The sequence below is a fragment of the Macaca nemestrina genome, chromosome 7 (assembly GCF_043159975.1).
Source record: "Macaca nemestrina isolate mMacNem1 chromosome 7, mMacNem.hap1, whole genome shotgun sequence".
Taxonomy (NCBI): domain Eukaryota; kingdom Metazoa; phylum Chordata; class Mammalia; order Primates; family Cercopithecidae; genus Macaca; species Macaca nemestrina.
The window spans coordinates 1,142,720-1,159,163 of record NC_092131.1 but is presented as its reverse complement, the minus strand read 5'-3'; the positions used below and the strand labels follow the sequence as shown (position 1 = coordinate 1,159,163).

The 16,444-nt window shown below is 39.0% G+C and overlaps 1 long non-coding RNA gene across 1 annotated transcript in view; it reads left to right on the top strand.

Moving 5' to 3' along the window:
• Positions 1-15,501, top strand: part of LOC139364047 (uncharacterized) — a 33,147-nt gene extending 17,646 nt beyond the window's left edge. Inside the window, exon 3 of the long non-coding RNA XR_011625243.1 lies at positions 11,691-15,501. This is a non-coding gene — a long non-coding RNA (uncharacterized lncRNA). The remainder of the gene's footprint in view (positions 1-11,690) is intronic.
• Positions 15,502-16,444: the final 943 nt, after the last annotated feature.

Here is a 16,444-nt window from a genome sequence, read left to right as displayed (position 1 = left end):
TCCCCTTATCTCCAGGTGTATTCCAAAGCCTCCATTTACATTACTTCCAGTGAAGTTTGTGTTTTCTAATATAATTTTAATAGACAAATAATGATTGTAAATATTCATGAGGTACATAGCAATGTTTTGAAACAGTGTGTAGGGGTCAGATAAGGATAATTAATATATCCATCATCTGAAACGTTTTCTTTTTGTTGGGAACACTCAATATCCTTCTTCTTACTATTTGAAACTGCATATAATTGTTAAATACATTTATCCCACAGTGGTAAAGAACATTATAATCTATTCCTCCTATCTAATTCTAATGTATTCTTTCACAAATCTCTGCCTATCTCTTCCCCTACCGTTCCCAGACTCTAGTATCCTCTGTTCTACCATATATGAGTGAGAAAACAAGGTGTATTACTTGCTGTTCCTGGCTTATTTCATTTCACATAATGTCCTCCAGTTCCATCCTCATTGCCAAAAATAACAGGATTTCCTTTCTTACGGATGACTAGTATCTCATCACGTATCTGCACCACATCATCTTTAACCATTCATCTGCTGTCCGACACCTGGTTTGATTCCATATCTTGGCTATTGCGAAAGGTCCTGTCATATACACTGGGAGTAAGAAATCTCTGATATAATTATTTTCATGCTTTTGGATAAACTTGCAGTAGTGAAATTTCTGGGTCATTTGGTAGTTTTATTTGTAGTTCTTTGAGGTATGTCCACACTGCTTTCCATAGTGACTGACTGTACTAGTTCACCTTCTCCCCAACCTTACCAGCATTTGTTAGTTTTCTTTCTTTCTCTCTTTCTTTCTTTTCTTTCTTTCTTTCTCTCTCTCTCCCTCCCTCCCCCTTCCTTTCTTCCTTCATTTTTGAGACAGAGTTTCACTCCTGTCACCCAGGCTGGAGTGTAGTGGCGTCATCTCACCTCACTGCAACTTCCAACTCCCAGGTTCAATCGATTCTTCTGCCTCAACCTACCAAGTAGCTGGGACTACAGGTGCCAGTCAACACGCCCAGCTAATTGTTGCATTTTTAGGAGGGATGGGTTTTCACCATGTTGGACAGGTTGGTCTTAAACTCCTGATGTCGAGTGATCCACCTGTCTTGGCCTCCCAAAGTGCTGGGATTCAGGCATGAGCCACCACACCTTGCTTTTTTTCTTTTTTCTTTTTTAATAAGAGCCATCTTAACTGAGGTGAAGTGATACCTTCTACCATTCTGTAGGCTGTTTGTTCACCATGTTGATTATTTCTTTTTCTGTGCAGAAAATCTTTAGTTCAATTAAGTTTTCTCTGTCTATTTTTGTTTTCACTGCATTTGCTTTTGAAGTCTTAGTCATATTTTATTTGCCTAGTCCAATGTCTGGATAATTTTCCCTACATTCTCCTCAAGTATTTTTATAGTTTCAGTTTATACATTTAATTATTGAATCCATATTCAGTTAATTTTTGTCTATGGTGAGATAGAAGTCTGGTTTGATTCTTCTATGTGTGGCTGTCCAATTTTCCCAGCACCACTTATTGAATACAGGGTTGTTTCTCCAGTGCATATTTTTGTCAGTTTTGCCAAAGAACAGGTGGTTGTAGTTATTTGGCTTTATTTCTGGGCTCTCTATTCTGTTAGTTTTTTTTTTTTTTTTTTTGAGATGAGGTTTTGCTCTTGTCACCCAGGCTGGAGTGCAATGGCACAATCTTGGCTCACTACAACCTCCACCTCCCGGGTTCAAGCAATTCTCCTGCCTCAGCTTGCAATGTAGCTGAGATTACAGGCATGGGCCACTAGGCCCAGCTAGTTTTTCACATTTTTAGTAGAGACAGGGGTTCACCATGTTGGTCAGGCTGGTCTTGAACTCCTGACCTCAGGTGCTCCACCAGCCTCTACCACCTGAAGTGCTGGAATTACAGGCATAAGCCACCACGTACCTGGTCTAATATTTTTTGTTTTGTTTTGGTACCAGTACCATGCTGTCTTTCTTACTATATCTGTATAGTATAATTCGATGTCAGGGAATGTGATCCTTCCAGCGGGTTTTCCTTTTCTTAGGATGGCTTTTGCTATTATATGGAATCAAAAGGCTCTTTTTTGCTTCCATATAAATTTTAGGATATTTAAAAAAATGTAATTAATTTTATTGGTTACTTGATGGAAATTGCATTGACTCTGTATATTGCTTTGGGCAGTGTATTTCAGTCTATTCTGCATTGCTGTATATTAATGCCTGAGGCCAAGTGATTTACAAATAAAAGATGCTTATTTGGCTTACAGTTCTGCAGGCTGTGTGAGGAGCATGGCACCCACATCTGTTTCTTGTGAGGGCCTCAGAAGGCTTACGATCATGGTGGAAGGCAAAGGGGAAGGAGGCTATGTCACATGGTGAGGGGGAAACATGAGAGGGGAGGAGGGTCATCAGACTCCTTTTAATAATCAGATCTCACCGTAGCTAATACAGTAATAATTCACCTATTTCCATGGGGTGGTTACCAAGCCATTCCTGAGGAATCTTTCCCCATATCTCAAAACCTCCTGCTTGGCCCCACCTCAAATATTGTGGATCACATTTTGCCATGAGATTTGGAGGGGACAATCATCTAAACTGTATCATTTCACTCTTGTGCCCCTGATCTTATGCCCTTCATAAGTTACAAAATGATCTTTTTTTTTTTTTTTTTTAATAGTTTCCAAAAGCCTTAACTTGGTCAACCTCCAGCTGAAAATTCCAAAGTCTCATCTGAGTCTTAAGGTAATTTCCTTCCAGCTATGAGCTGGCAAATTTTTTTTTTTTTTTTTTTTTTTTTGAGGCGGAGTCTCGCTCTGTAGCCCAGGCTGGAGTGCAGTGGCGCGATCTCGGCTCACTGCAAGCTCCGCCTCCCGGGTTCCCGCCATTCTCCTGCCTCAGCCTCCCGAGTAGCCGGGACTACAGGCGCCGCCACCACGCCCGGCTAATTTTTTTGTATTTTTAGTGGAGACGGGGTTTCATTGTGTTAGCCAGGATGGTCTCAATCTCCTGACCTCGTGATCCGCCCGCCTCGGCCTCCCAAAGTGCTGGGATTACAGGCTTGAGCCACCGCGCCCGGCCTGGCAAATGTTTTAAAGAGTGATTTACTTCCAGTGTGTAAGAGTGCCACAGGCATTGGTTAAATATCGTTAATACAAAAGGAAAAAAATGTCCAAAGGAATATCCAGTAGTCCTCCCACACACCTAAAGCCTAGCAGAGCAGATATTAAATCTTAAAACTACAAAATAATCTCACTTTACTTGATGTACTTCAACCAGGGCACCCTGGGCTGAAGGGGTCCCAGAAACCTCAGGCATTTCATCCTTATAGCCGAGCACAGCTTATGGGGCCGCCTTCACAGGTTAGAGTCAAGTACCCGAAGTTTTTCCAGGCTGAGAGTGCAAGCTGCCTTTGGCTCTATCATTCTGAGACCTTGAGGGTCATGGCCATATTCCCACAGCTTTAATTTAAAATGCCCTAGTGGGGATTGTGAACTGGGGCTCCAACCCTCTCTTTCCCCATCTTTGGCACTGCCCTAGTAGAGGCTGTCTGTGGTGGCTCCACTGCTGTAGCAGGCTTCTTGCTGGGCCTGCAGGGCCCTCTGCATATCCTCTGAAATCTAAGTCGAAGCTGCCCAGCCTCCTTCACTTTTGCATTCTGTATATCTGACAAATCCAGTTATCGCAGCACCATTTACTGAATACAGAGTTTTTTCCCCATTGCTTGTTTTTGTCAGCCTTATCAAATATCAGATGGTTTATGTGTGCAGGTTTATTTCTGTTTTCTATTTTGTTCCATTTTTCTGCGTGTCTGCTTATGTACCAGTACCAGGCTGTTTTGGTTACTGTGACTTTATGGTGTAGTTTAAAGTCAGGTATCATGGTGCTTCTGTCATGATTCTTTCTGCTTAGAATTGCTTAGGCTACTCAGGGGCTTTTTGATTCCATATAACTTTTAGAATATATATACATTTTTGTCTAATTCTGCGAAGAATGATGGTGATAGTTTTACATAAATAGTATTGAATCTGTAAATTTCTATTGGCAGTATGATAATTTTTACAATATTGATTATTCCAATCATGAGCATGAAATGTTTTCCCATTTTTTGTCATTTATGACTTATTTCTGCTGTGTTTTGTAGTTCATATTGTAAGGATCTTTCACCTTGTTTGTTATCTGTATTCCAGGCATTTCCTTTTCTTTGTGGATATTGCAAGTGGAATAGGATTGTGTTCTTGATTTCACTCTCAGCTTGGATGTAGTTGGGATATAGAAATGCTAGTGATTTCTGTACATTGATTTTATATCTCGACATTTTACCAAAGTTGTTTATCTATTCTAGAATTATTTTGGCAGAGTCCTTAGAATTTTCTAGGTATATATTATATCATCAATTTGGACAGATACATTGACTTCTTTTCCTATTTGGATTCTGTATTAGTCCATTCACACACTGTAAAGAAACACCTGAGACTGTAATGTATAAAGATTTTTAATTGTCTCGTGGTTCTGCAGGCTGTACAGGAAGTATGACTGAGGGTGGCCTCAGGAACCCAACAATCATGACAGAAAGGGAAGCATCATGTCTTACAGAGCAGGAGAAGGAGGAAGAGAGAGGAATGAGGTGACACACACTTTGAAACCAGATCTCCTGAGGACTATCACCAGAACAGCACAAGAGATGGAGACCCATCCTCATGATAGAATCATCTTTCACCAGGCCCCACCCCCAACACTGGGAATTACAATTCGACGTGAAACTTGAGTAGGGGCACTAGTACAAACCATATCAGCTGCCTTTTATTTTTGCTATTACCTGGTCGCTGTGACTAGGATTTTCAGTGCTATGGTCAATAGGAGTGGTGAGAGAGGGAATCCTTGTCTTGTTTCAGTTCTCATGGGGTTTGAGCTTTTACTCATTCAGTATAATGTTGACTGTAGGTTTGTCATAGATGGCTCTTATTATTTTGGGGTGTGTTTTTTGATGCCTACTCTGCTGAGGGTTTTCATTACAAGTGAGTGTTGGATCACATCAAAAGCTTTCTCAGCATCTATTGAGATAACATGGTTTTTGCCTTTATTCTGCTTACACAATGAATCAGTTATTGATTTGTGGATGTTGAATAAACCTTGCATCCCAGCGGTAAAACCCACTTGATCATGATGTATTACATTTTAAAATGCTTCTGGATTCCATTTGATAGTATTTTGTTGAGAACTTTTAGGTCTGTGTTCATCAGGAATATTCATATGATGTTTTCTTTTTAAATTATGTGTCTTCCTGATTTTGTATGCCAAGAGGAAATAGTGAAGAAAGACAGTCTCCTCAGTAAATGATGTATAACTGGACATCCATACACAAAAGAAATAAAATTAGACCTTCTCTTACACCATGTACAAAAATCAACTAAAAATGAACATAACCTGAAACCACAAACTCACAGACAACATGGAAAAAACTTCCTGTCAGTGATTCAGAAATGATTATTTGAATTTAATAGCAAAAGCACAGGAAAAAAAATATGCGCAAATATTAAACGACCTGATAAAAGGGAAAAAACCTTGATAGACTTTTTTTTCAGATAACACACTCATAAAAAACTGAGCCTAAAAAGGTTCTCAACATTACTAATTTTCAGAGAAATTCAAATCTAAAGCACAGTGAAATATTTCCTCAAACCACTTAAAATGGCTATTATCAGGAAGACAAAATATAACGAGTGTTTGCAAGAATGTGGGGAAAGGGAATACTCATATGGTGTGGTAGGATTGGTTACTCAATAAATTGAAAAATAAAGTTATCATATGATCTGGTGATCCCACTTCTTGTTATATATTCAAATGAAATAAAATTATTATGTTAAACACACGTTCCCTGCCAGATTATTTGTGAAAGAGTTTAATGACCATAGATTAATGAATGTTTAAAGAAAATGTGTACACATAAAACCCGAATTTTATTCAGCTTTGAAAAGAAGGAAATTCTGGCATTTGCAGCAACACGGATGGGCCTGGAGGACATGATGCTAAGTGGAATATGCCAGATGCAGGAAGACAAATGCTGCATGATCTCATTTACATGCGGGATCTAAAATATCCAAGCTCTTGAAAGCAGAGAGTAGATTAGTGGGTCCCAGGACCTGGGAGGAGAGGGAAATCGGGTGATGTTGGTCAAAGGGTACAGAGTTTTAGCTGTGTGGGTGAATGAGTTCCGGAGATCTAATGTACGCCAATTTTCCTGTATTTACTACCGTATTGTAAAAGTGATTTTTGCTAAAAGGGTAGATCTTAGGTGTTCTCATGAGACACACACACACACACAAACTCACATGCAGTACATTTTTAAAATAATAAAATATTCTGGGCGTGGTGCCTCATGTCTGTAATCCCAACACTTTGGGAGGCCGAGGCAGACAGATCTCTTGAGGTCAGGTGTTCGAGACCAGCCTGGCCAACATGGCGAAACTCTGTCTCTACTAAAAGTACAAAAAAAAAAAAAAAGCCAGGTGTGGTAGTGGGCTCCTGTAATCCCAGCTACTCGGGAGGCTGAGGCAGGAGAATCACTTGAACCCAGGAGTTGGAGGTTGCAGTGAGCCGAGGTGGTGCCATTGAACTCCAGCCTGGGCGACAAGAGCAAAAGTCTGTCTCAAAAAACAAACAAGCAAGCAAAAAATGGTAGCTCTGTGAGAAGATGAATATACAAATTACCTTGACTATGATGAACATTTTACAATATGTATCTGATATGGTTTGAATCTGTGTCCTGGCCCAAATCTCATGTTGTATTATAATCTTCAATCCTGAAGTGGAACCTGGTGGGAGATGACTGGGTCATGGGGCGGGGCTTTCATTAATAATGGTGCAGCATGGACTCCTGGTGTTGTTCTCATGGATGTGCATGAGTAATCACAAGATCTGGTTGTCTAACAGTGTGTAGTCCCCCCCACATGCCTGCCTGCTTCCTGTGGCTACTACTCTGGCCATGTGATGTGCCTATCCCCTTTGTGTTCTGCCATGATTCTAACTTTCCTGAGTCTCCCCAGAAGGAGAAGCCACTGCACTTCCTGTACAGCCTGCAGAACCGTGAGCCAATTAAACATCCTGTTTTTTTTTTTTATTAATTACTCAGTCTCAGGCATTTTATATAGCAGGGTGAGAATGGACTAATAGATACCAAAACAAGAAGTGGTGCACCTTAAACCTATACATTTTTAAAAAAATTTTATTTCTACCTCAATAAAACTGACAAAATTTAAACTTACTCTTACAACAAAGAAAAACGTATTTCATATTTTCTCAACAAAAGTGAGACAACATAGAAAAACTTACACTAAGGTACTTATAACAGCTTTGCTTATAATATTCATATACTGGAAACAAATATAAAGTCCATTGACAAAAAATAGATCAATGTATTGTCATATATTTACTTAATGGACTGTCTCAGATATAAAATTTCTGTCCTTCCTCCCTCTCTCTCTCTCCATATACACATGAAGACTTTGAGGTTTCATATCAGAGTGAGCCCATTAATTGAATGAATGACACTATGTTGATCTAATTTCATACATTAAATAACATGAATTAACCTAAAAAATAGCAAAGTAGCCCCTTACCAAAAAAAGGTCTATAATGTTTGAATCCATTTATATGAAGCTCAAAACAGAAAAAAATGGATCTATAGTGTCATAAATCAAAACATTTCCCCATATAGGTGTGGACCACAGGCACGAAAAAGACACATGTTGGGGGGATGCACTTGCTCTTCAGGCTGCCTTAGGTGTTCGGGACAAGGGGATTCACATTTGCCAGAAACTCTCTAGTGACACATTTCAGATCTATGCATTTTTTCTCATATGTAAATTTTATCTCATAAAAACAAAAAATAAAGTGTAGAATAGTTCAAAATTCAGTAAATAATACAATGAATATTAAAACCCTATCCAAAACATGAACATTATTATATGAATTAGTAAAATGTATTTCAGTATACCTCCTAAAATTAAATCCCAGAAATAAGAAAAGATAACAGTAACACCAGAAACTTAATAATTAATTAGCATACATTTCATAGAGAAGAAAAAATAGTCAAGACAGATGGAACATGTAGTTTTTTCCAATCATATGTCATTAAATTATTTATACAATATCTAACCTGTATCATTAGTATAAATTGTTAATATTTTGTGTGGTATTATAACTGAGAACAACTTTTAAAGAAGAAAAGGATATTTGAGAGCACATGAACTAAATTGAATGCATTCTCAATGCTGGTCCAACGCTTACACCTCAAAGTTCTAATGATACCCTGGTTTTGAATGGGACTTTGGAAAAATTATTTTTAAGGGATAAATTAAAAGAATAATCTGTAATACAGAGGCGTTGGCATTCCATGTCAGAAAAAAATTGAAAATATGTAATACATATAAAGTCCTGAATAGAAACCTTGAGGCATGAGAAGCATCTCATGTATAGTAGGCTGTAATGTGTTTGTTGTTAAAATTATTATCTTGGCCGGGCGCGGTGGCTCAAGCCTGTAATCCCAGCACTTTGGGAGGCCGAGACGGGCGGATCACGAGGTGAGGAGATTGAGACCATCCTGGCTAACACGGTGAAACCCCGTCTCTACTAAAAAATACAAAAAATTAGCCGGGCGTGGTGGCGGTGCCTGTAGTCCCAGCTACTCGGGAGGCTGAGGCAGGAGAAGGGCGTGAACTCGGGAGGCGCAGCTTGCAGGGAGCTGAGATCCGGCCACTGCACTCCAGCCTGGGGGACAGAGCGAGACTCCACCTCAAAAAAAAAAAAAAAAAAAAATTGTCTTTATGTTGTTTTGAAAAACTAAAGCAAAGCATAATGAAATTAAGTGTTTTGTGCTTATCTGTTACAACAGCATGTAGAGAAAACTGAACAGCCTTGTAATCCTGAGGAGATGGCCTAATCCAAGGAGAGGCCTCAGGTTAAAAAATACATAATTAAAATTTCATTGGAAATTGAGAAATTTTGGTTGTACTCCATATGTTGATGGGGTACAAAGCTATGTTATGACTTATAAATGCAATATAGAATAATTGAATCGAGCTAATTGACATATATATCACCTCAAGTCCTCAAATACTTACTTTGGTGACAAGAACATCTGAAATTTGTTCTTGGCTGTTTTGAAATGACCAATACACAATATTGCAACCTTATAAGACTCCAGAGTCCTGCAAACACAAACCCGCCTCCGGCAGCTGAGAAAGGAAATCAATCCTTCCCCTGCACAGGTCCCGTCCTCAGTGGGTTCCCCGCGCCCCCTGGTGGCCACGCGCGCCCCTGCAGGGAGGTTTGTGTCTGGGCTCACACTGACCTCCCCTCACTGTGTCTCTAGCACAGTAATACACAGCCGTGTCCTCGGTTTTCAGGCTGCTCATTTGCAGATACAGTGTGTTCTTTGAATCATCCCTTGAGATGGTGAATCTGCCTTTCACAGACGCGGCGTATTCTGTCGTGTAACTGTTAGCTTTGTTTCTAATACGGCCAACCCACTCCAGGCCCTTCCCTGGAGCCTGGCGGACCCAGTCCATGTAGTGGTCACTGAAGGTGAATCCAGAGGCTGCACAGGAGAGTCTCAGGGACCCCCCAGGCTGTGCCAAGCCGCCCCCAGACTCCACCAGCTGCACCTCACACTGGACACCTGCAAACACAGAGACACCCTGGTCAGAAACTGCCACCCATAGCCACTGTTTCTCTCACTCATATCCACTCACACTCAACATCTCTAGTTCTCCCTAAATCACCTTTTAACATAGCAACAAGGAAAACCCAGCTCAGCACAAACTCCATGGTGAGTCTTCTGTGTTTGGTGCTGATCACCAAATGAAAACACCTGAGAATTCGGGGCTGGACTCTGCCCTCAGAGCTGCAGGGTCAGGGCTGGGCTGGATTTTATCAGCAGAGGGAGGACCCTATTTGCATGTCTCCTGCTATATAGCAAGCTCTGGGGTGGGACGCCTGAGAGGAGAAGGCAGTGTCCAGAGCGGATGAGAGTGTCCTGGAAAACATGGGCACTAATCCTATCTCTCAGGAAAGTATAACTTCAGATTATGTGATTGTGCCTTGATAATCATTTAGCAGTCATCATCTTATTTTATTTTTACATATTTGCAGAATATATTAATTGAAGTGTCAGTGTTACACTTTAAAGAAGATAAATTACATACAGAACAGAGCAGTTGTGCAATGTGTCCAATATCACACATCTGGCCAGAGTTAGCCCTGTTGTCTGTGCCTGTGCCTCTAAACACTGGAGGAGACTGCTCCCCTGAGACAAGTCCAGGGCGCTGTGGGACATGCCTGTCATAACAACTTTGTGTGATTTTGCTTCCCTAATTTTTGAGGTGGGGCCTGGTGGTTGTAGCATGGGGGTGGATTTATAATTAATGGTTAGCACCATCCCCTTGCTATGATAGTAAGTGAGTTCGCATGAGCTTTGGTTGTTTAACAGTGTGTAGCAGCTCCACACTCACTCTTTCTTTGCTTCTGCTCCCACCATATAAAATGGCTGCTCCCCTTTTGCCTTTCACTGTCATTGTAAATTTCCTGAGGCCTCTCCAGAAGCTGAACAGATTTATCATCATGCTTCCTGTACAGCCAGCAGAATCATGAGTACATTAAACCTATTTTCTACATGAATTGCTCAGTTTCAGGTATTTATTTCTAGCAATGTGAGAACACACAAGTAAACTGGAAATCTCCCTCATTTCACCAGGGTTCCCCGCAGCCTGCAACCCCCCAGCTAAGGAGGGGGATGGTCCAATCTCCATCACTGACACCATCAAGGTGCTGCCTCAGGCCCAGATGGTTTGTGATGGATGTCAGTTTACTAATGTTGAGTTCTGGGAGTATAATGCCCTCCTCCCCCGTGCCTCACAGATGAAGAAGCCATCCTGTGATCAACTCTCTACTTCTGTCTGAGTGCATTTCTAAGTGTCAGCAATTCCACAGTGGTGGAATCTCACTTTGTGGCGTGCTTCCTTATTTCAGGTGGGGAAACGTCTTCGGGGGCTAGTCTCTGCTGGTACATTTGGCCCATTTTTACCTTGGTGGTAGCCAGCAGATGTGTAGAGAGGACAGGGACCCCCATGGACTTACCCCAATCTTCATCCTCCTCCCCGTAGAGCTCTTCATGGGAACTGGGTCTTAGAGTCCCATGACAATTTAGTCATCATAGCCCTAACTAATTCGCGTATGGTCAGAAATCCTTCAAGTGTGCTCCTCAACAAGCCGCAGTCCCCAATTCACCATTCTGCTTCTATAGGCAGGACAGAAAGTCTCTTGATTAGTCTGAGCTGGTGTGGCATGTTTTTCTAGGAGTCGCTCTTCTTATGACTGATACACTGTAGCCTACACGGTGAGCTCTGTCTCAGTGGCTGCTCAGAGTGGAGTCAGGAGGAACCAGCCACCTGAAAACGCAACATCTTGGGCATCTGACTTTCACTTTGTAAGATGCACCCACTGAAGTGGTTCTTCCAGGACTTTTGGTGTTTGGCAGGATCCCCATACTCAAGCACTGGGCCCCATCCGTCATGGATAGCAGATGTTGGGCCCTACATAGAAATTAACAGCCCGCACAGGGTTTTTGCAGGGGTCTCCTTTTTTTAGATTTCCATTTTCTGGGTGATCATGTGATTTTTTGACGTGTTTTCCAGGTTCACTGGGTGTCACACCAGACCAATATTGACTCCAATAGGACTGGCATCATGTACAACAGACCAAGGAAATAAACCCAGATCATTAAACAAGACATAGAGTTTATTGAGGACTTTCATACAGTGTGGCTCAGAAACAGCAGGCTGGACAAGAAAACTACAATCATTTGACACAAAGCATGCAGCTTATGTAGTCATTTTTACTTAACACCCTCCATCTATCAACTCCATTTAACCCAAAATAAAGAGCCTCTATCACCTGTAAGTCCTGTGTTCTAAGGGATATGCCAGGAGTTTGGATGTTATCCATTGATTAAAAAATGAGTCTCTGGGTACTCCACTCCTGGATTCCTTAGCTTGGAACTTGAAACGTACATTTCTTTTTTCTTTTCTGATTATTCTGGCTAGGACTTTCAGTAATATGTCGAATAGGAGTGGTGAAAGTGTGCATTCTTGTTCACATTCTTCAGGAATATTTTTGCAACTTTTTCTCATTCTGTATGATGTTGTTTTGTTGTATGTGGCTTTTTTTTTTCCAGTTAAAGTCATTTATTCCTTCACTATCAAGTCCAGCACATTGAATAAATCAGTTGCATAGGTTTTTACAAAATTGAAGAAGATCCCTGTTCTATTGATTTCTTTAAGAGTTTTTGTTGGTTTTTGTATGTGGCTTTTGTTATTTTGAGTTAGGTTTCTTTGATGCTAAGCTTGTTGAGGAATTTTTCACGAAGGGACATTGAATTTTATTGAATGACTTTTTTGCATCCATTGAGATGGTCTTATGTTTTTTGTTTTTAATTATGTTATATGTTGAATTATATTAATTGATGTGTCTATTTGAGACAAGATTTGCATCCCCGGAATAAAACCCAGTTGGTCATGATGTATTATCTTTTTATTGTGCTGTTGTTTTCAGTTAGCTAGTATTTTATTTACTATTTTGTGTCTACGTTCATTAGGAACATTTCCCTGTAACTTTTTGTTGTTGTAGTTATATCCTTGCCTGATTTTGGTATCAAGTGATATGAGTTTTTTAGACAAAGCTGGGAAATAATCTCTTTAATCTTTTGGAATAGTTCCAGTAAGAATGGTACATCTGGTAAAATTAGACCTTGAATTTATCTGGTTCTGGGCTTTGGGGGTTGGGAGATTTTCAATTTCTGATTCAATCTTATTACCCGTATTGGTCAATTTAGGATTTCTTTTCCTTCCTCGTTTAATTGTGGGGGGTGTTGAATATTTCCAGAAATTTATTGATTTCCTCTAGATTTTCTAGCTTGTGAGCATAGAGATATTCGGTATATTTTGATAATCTTTTGTATTTTCGTTGGGTCAGTTGTAATACCGGCTTTATCGTTTCTGCTTGTGCTTATCTGAATCTTCTGTTTTTTTTTTTTTTTTTGGTTGACCTCGTTAGTGCTCTATCAATTGTGTTCATCTTTTAAAATAACCACATTTTATTTTGTTGATTTCTTATATTTTGCTTTTTTGTTTCAATCTTTTTTAATTCTGCTATGATCTTTATTTATTTTCTTCTTCTAGCTCTGGGGTTGGTTTGTTCTAATTTATCTAGTTTCTTTGAAGTAAATCAGTAGACTGCAGTTTGTAATCTTTCTATTTTTTAGTAGACATTTAGAACTATAAGCTTCCCTCTTAGTACTGGTTTTCCTGTATCTCAGAGGGTTTGGTATGTTGTATCTTCATTTTTCTTTGTATTTTTAAAAATTAATATCTTAATTTTATTGATGAGCCAATGATTGGTCAAAATTGTGGTATTAAATTGCCTCATATTTTTAGTTTCAACAGTTTTTTGCAATTGATTTTTAGATTTATTCCATTACTGTGCAATAAAGAACATCTAGAATCTAACAAGAACACAAACAACTCAGCAACAGCAACAAATAAATAAATTATACCATTAAAATGTGGGCAAAAGACATCAATAGACATTTTGTAAAGAAGATATTCAAATGGCAAAAAAGCACATGGAAATAAAAAGCTGAACAACACTAATCATCAGGTAAATGAATATTAAATCAACAGTGAGACACACTTTACATCAGTCAAAGTGCCTATTATTATGAAGTCAAAAAATTATAGATATGGATGAGAATTCAGAGAAATCACATTTATACACTGTTGTTGATAATGTAAATTAGTGCAAACTGTGTGAAAAAAATTGTAAAGACTTCTCTACTAAAAATTGATGTATCATTCAGTCAGCAATCCCACTCCATGATATGTACCCAAGAAAATAAATCATTGTGTCAAAAAAATGCCTGCACTCTTATGTTCATTGAAGCACTATTTACAATAACAAAGATATAGAGTTAACCTAAGTGTCTAGGAATGGATAATTGGATAAAGAGGATGTGGTGTATATACACAATGAAAAATAATGTCATCATAAAAAAGCATGAAATTATATCTCTGGCAGCAATATGGATGGAACTGGAGGTCGTTGTCTTAAGTCTAACAACTCATAAACAGAAAGCCAAATATGTCTTTTTCTCACTTATCAGTAGCAGCTAAATAATGGGTACACATAGACACAGAGAGTTGGATAATAGACATGGAAGACTCATAAGATTTGAGAATGAGATCAATGATCACTTAATGGTTCCAAGGTACTATATCTGGTGAGCTTACTTTAAAAACTCAGACTTCATCACTATGCAATATATTTATGTAACACAAATGTATCCCACATAATTATTTAAAAACTTAAAAAGACTATTAGCCCTTTGTCAGATGAGTAGATTGCAAAAATTTTCTCCCATTCTGTAGGTTGTCTTTTCACTCTGATGGTAGTTTCTTGGGCTGTGCAGAAGCTCTTTAGTTTAATTAGATCCCGTTTGTCAATTTTGGTTTTTGTTGCCTTTGCTTTTGGTGTTTTAGACATGAAGTCCTTGCCCATGCCTGTGTCCTGAATGGTATTGCCTAGGTTTTCTTCTAGGGATTTTATGGTTTTAGGTCTAACATTTAAGCCTCTAAACCATCTTGAATTAATTTTTGTATAAGGAGTAAGGAAGGGATCCAGTTTCAGCTTTCTACTTATGGCTAGCCAATTTTCCCAGCACCATTTATTAAATAGGGAATCCTAATATCCGGAACCTACAAAGAACTCAAACAAATTTACAAGAAAAAAACAACCCCATCAAAAAGTGGGCAAAGGATATGAACAGACATTTCTCAAAAAAAGACATTTATGCAGCCAAAAGATACATGAAAAAATGCTTATCATCACTGGCCGTCAGAGAAATGCAAATCAAAACCACAATGAGATACCATCTCACACCAGTTAGAATGGCAATCATTAAAAAGTCAGGAAACAACAGGTGCTGGAGAGGACGTGGAGAAATAGGAACACTTTTACACATTGGTGGTACTGTAAACTAGTTCGACCATTGTGGAAGACAGTGTGGCAATTCCTCAAGGATCTAGAACTAGAAATACCATTTGACCCAGCCATCCCGTTACTGGTGATATACCCAAAGGATTATAAATCATGCTGCTATAAAGACACATGGCACACGTATGTTTATTGCGGCACCATTCACAACAGCAAAGACTTGGAACCAACCCAAATGTCCATCAATGACAGACTGGATTAAGAAAATGTGGCACATATACACCATGGAATACTATGCAGCCATAAAAAAGGATGCATTCATGTCATTTGTAGGGACATGGATGCAGCTGGAAACCATCATTCTCAGCAAACTATCACAAGAACAGAAAACCAAACACCACATATTCTCACTCATAGGTGGGAACTGAACAATGAGATCACTTGGAAACAGGAGGGGGAACATCACACACTGGGGCCTGTTGTGGGGTGGGGGAAGGGGGGAGGGATAGCATTAGGAGAAATACCTAATGTAAATGACGAGTTAATGGGTGCAGAACACTAGCATGGCACATTTATACATATGCAACAAATCGCACGTTGTGCACATGTACCCTAGAACATTAAGCATAATTTTAAAAAAAGAAAAAAAAAACTTAAAAATGCAAAAAAACACAAAAAAATTGGGATATGTCAAAAAGATGAAGGGGGCAACTGGAAGAAGCTCCCATTTTCCAAAGAGCTGGAAAAATTTGAATAATATAATAACACGGAATTTGATTTTGACCAAAGTATTAAATATTTATAAAAACATACTGTTAATAAATGAATAATTAAAATATATGAGAGAAAAAGGATGTTTATCTAAAACAGTATAATTACATAAAATTTTGTTGGTATTTCTTCATTCAAAGAGTTGGAGTTTAACCTGCATCTGTGAATTATGGCATAGGCTTTGGCACATGATAAAAATTCTTGCTCGCTTTAAACTTCTGAAATTTTAGATATAATACCAAAACATGAAGAAAAAGTAGAAAATTTCACAGGGTCAACATTTTGTTTAATTATATGAAAAACACTCTTACGTAGTAGTGTAGCGACAAGTCTCAGAGCCAGTAATTATTTGCCAAGGCCAATGCAGAGAAGAGTATTCCTAGGTTGTCTTTCTAGGTTTCCTTGTAGATTGAAGTCTTAGTTTAAAGCTATAATCCATTTTGAGTTAATTTTCTTTTTCATATGGTGATAGTTAGGAGTCAAGTTCCCGTCTTCTGCATATGGCTAGCAGGTTATCTCAGCACCATTTATTGACTAGGTTGTATTTTCCCCATTGCTTGTTTATTTTTTTAAGGGTTGTCAAAAAACAGAGTTGTAGGTTTTCAGCTTTATTTCTGAGTTTTCTATTCTA